Raw genomic sequence first — 4,102 nt, 5'->3', positions numbered from 1 at the left:
AATTCATAAAGTCATGAATATTTTTATTAAGGAAAAATGTGCATTTAGCATCAATGAACCGCCCTGCTTCTCACTATGATATGATGAATCCTCTTGAGAGTTAACCAATTCTTTGTGACATTACTCAAAACTCCTTTCCACATTACCATCATAAAATCCTCAAAGTCCACCTTTCCTATCATAGGAATATCCTGACCAGATGATAACCATTAGCTACATGTAGCTGTTGGGTATGTGAAATGTAGCTTGTGCAGCTGAGTAATCAAATGAATTAGTTTAAAATTCAAGTTAAATATACATTAGGCAGCTGCTACCTACTGAACTGAACAGCACAGCATTGTATTTTAAATTCCCTTAAATATCACCTACCCCTTATTTACTTCTGCATAAAATGTAAGTTAAAGCTTTAAAAATACCTCTACAAATGACTAAGAAAAACAAACTCCAACTGAGCACAAAGCTTCTCACCATTCGTAAGACATGTGCAAGGAGGAATTTTTCAGTTTTCTAACTTCTACATTACTTCCAGGATAATTTTTCCTTCTAAGGTAGTATGATGGTTTGAATATGCTAGTCCCAGGGTGTAGCACTATTAGAAGGTGTAGCCTTGTTGGAGGAAGTATGTCACTATGGGCATGGGCTTGGAGATCTTCCTCCTAGATGCCTGAGCATGTCCAGTCTGTTCCTGACTTCCTTTGGATCAAGATGTAGGACCCTCAGCTCCTCCTGCCCCATGTCTGTCTGGATGCTGCCATGATTCTGCCTTGATGACAATGGACTGAACCTCTGAACCTGTAAGCCAACCCCAATTAAATGTTGCCTTTTCTAAAACTTGCATTGGTCATGGTGTCTGTTCATAGCAGTAAAAACCCTAAGACAGGTAGTATAGAGTATTACTAAGTAATACATTCTGTGCATCATGAATGATGGATTCTGTTTGCTTTGCATATTAGAGAAAAATAAGTCTCATTAGGTTACAGGGAGCAGGCCATTTGATGTCTCATAATGTCACATTTAGCTTATATGCATCATAAGGTATACAATTAAGAAAAAGTACAAATTACAGTTCACCGATGATTCTTCAGGTTATTTACAAATATTCAAATCTAATTAGCTTTGGGTAAAATTTCCATCTGTGGAAATTGATCTTCTTTTGATAAAGAAGTAAGGACCTATCACCTGCTATGATTCTGCAACAGAATCTATTCTGGTCCCCATTCTCCTGAGAGTAGCATCAGCTTCACCCTTGCATGGTGAGGACATGGAAAGTGTTGTCAAAAGGTATAACCACCATATCTTCCATTATCATTATTACATGATTTGTGACTAGGTACTTTGACACTGTTTGAATATATGTTTCTTGTTTTATTTTAGTCTGTTACTACTTATATCAATCAATGACTCTAACTCACACATCTAATACCTGTCAGAATCTCTTTACATACATAGTCAGCATGAGTTTCATATTTTTGTGGAAGATGTAGGTTTTAGCTATGAGCAACTATCAGCATTAGCATGTGAGCTGAACCACGGCACAAACATGAAGTCAGTGACTCTAGAACTGAAATTTGACCAAGTACCTGAGTAGCCAACATGAGCCCACATGCAGTCATAAACCAAGATCATGGCTGCAGCTATGGAAAGTTTGGGATGGCAAACTCCCACAGGTTATGAAAGGCAGACAAGAAAAACAGAGTGAATACAAGGGAATGGTTTAGAATGGCTGCCAGTTTGAAGTAATGAGAAAGTTCGGAGGGTGATGTCTGCCCAGGCACGCTAGCAAGTAGTCAGCATCTGGGAATCTGTCATTAAGAAATAGGTGACAGTGTAGGAGAAGGTTATCGCTATAGTGCTTAAAGAATAGAAAGACTAAGAACAACGGAGGTTTAGTGGAATAAGACAGAAGCCTTCTATTACATACTAGGCACATGGTTTGAACTATATTAACAGTCCACTTGGGTTGCTGCATTAGGTTGGCTAGGGCTTCCAAGAGTTTCTTGTCTTGTTCAGTTCTATAGGGGTGGAGAGAGGTCTCAGCAGTTAAGAGAATTTGCTGGGTTTCAAGCGGATTTCAATTCTGTTGCCAGCACCCATGTTGGGCAGCCCACAGCTTCTTTCTTATAGCTCCAACTCTAAGGGGATCTCATGACATTGTTTGGCCACCATAGACACCCACATATGCTATCATTCACACCACTGACACTCATATACAGATAAACAAAAACAAGAAGAATGAGTCTTCAAAGCTAAATAAATGGAATAAAATTGTATTTATTCTGAAGATGTACCCTTGGTGGAACCAAAGAAGGATGAAATGACCTCAGTTGAGTGGAGAGAGAGAGTAGAAGCAAGATTCTGGATGAACATGATAAACCCCTTCTGAAATTGCTCTCAATATCCTTACTTTCTTATTTACCTGGGAACTTTTGTACTAGGCTTCTTTAAAATTCACTTATAAAAATTTAATAGAACTTTTAAATTATTTTATTTTCAATGGACTAACAGAAAGTAACAGAAGTCACTTTACTTCACCATGCACCTTCTCCACATTTCAATATTTTCTGTAATAATGTCATAAATATAAGGAGATTGCATTTGTTCTTGGCTTGGGCAAGGCCATTGGTATCATTTTCGTAGTGATCATCTCTGTGAAGCATTCTTAGAATGCTACTGTTCCTCGGTTCTGGCTTCTTTGATAGAACCCATGCTACAGGTTCTATTCCTCTGCTGTTTCCCTGCTTTATGTGTTTTTTGTTTTGTTTTTTTTTTAAGAGACAAGGCCTCACTCTGTAATCTAGGTTGGACTCCATCTTGTGATCTTTCTGCCTCAGCCTCCTGGGGTCTGAGATGATAGCTGTGTACCTCCAAGCCCTGCCTTGATTATCTGCCTTTGACAATACAGCCATGGGAATCATGTTTAACACTTTTGACTTCCTTGTAACTCTCTGGAGCTTGATGGCATTGTAGTGTTAACTATAGCGTCAACCTCTTCATGAGGGCAGTATCTACCAGAATTCAACAAAGAGCTGTATCTTCCATTATCATTGTTACATGATATAATTTGTGCCTAGGTACTTTGATGCTATCTGAACATTTGTGCCTCATTTTATTTTTAGCCTTGTTAATACTTACATCAATCAATGACTCTAACTTACACATTTGAAATTATCACTAGTTGCTAACAGTGTTTTTAGATACTGACTTTGTATCATGTGTTCTTGATCGTTTAATAAACATTTCATAGGGAAACTTCCTTGTTTCCTTCTTCCCTCCCATTTTTTCACTCCTTCCAGTGTAGATTCAAGAGAGTTATTTTAAGGACTATAGTCTATTATATTGTATTTATTTTCCAAATTTTCCATGTTCACATTGTTCCAGACATAGAATTTTGGGAACTCTTTGCTTCTTTTTCCTACGTCCCTTTGAAATACTTTCATTACAGTTTGTACACATTTTTACTTTCTACCACTAGATGCTTTCAAAAATACATTTTAAAAATGTATTTATGGCTCAAGATTATTTAGATGAAGGGTCAAGCTAAGCAGTACTGAAATAATGGTTACCAAAAGACCGTGTTGGATGTAGCTATACATTTATGTCAAAAGTAGTGTACAAAGATCTTGCTGCTTACCAACTACACTGACTAAGATATACATCCTGTTTCAGTGAATTTCTACATACCATTTTTCAATGAGTTATTGATGAGCTTATAACACAGGAGTATTAGAGCAAAACAAACTTGATAGTCATGGTAGAAAGTCATCAGTTACTGAGAATCTTTCACAGAGTTCTAATTGAACCTTTTGCTTACACAGCCCTACTCTCAACACACACTCTGATGTCATATGAAGCTTGGTGAGGATGTATTTTACTTGGTTTTTAAGAATCTACTTTAGACCACTGTTTCTGACTTGAGGTGACTGCCAGCTCTTCTTTAAAATACTAGTAGCAACTTTATATAAATTATCCAAATTCTAAATTTTGAGCCTTTTTTACTTTTTGAAATGATGTCTGGATTGTCTGGATGCATACTAATCTTTCTCTGTCTCTGTCTCTGTCTCTCTGTCTCTCTGTCTCTCTGTCTCTCTGTCTCTCTGTCTCT

The sequence above is a fragment of the Apodemus sylvaticus genome, chromosome 15 (genome assembly GCF_947179515.1).
Source record: "Apodemus sylvaticus chromosome 15, mApoSyl1.1, whole genome shotgun sequence".
Taxonomy (NCBI): domain Eukaryota; kingdom Metazoa; phylum Chordata; class Mammalia; order Rodentia; family Muridae; genus Apodemus; species Apodemus sylvaticus.
This window is presented reverse-complemented; position numbering follows the sequence as displayed.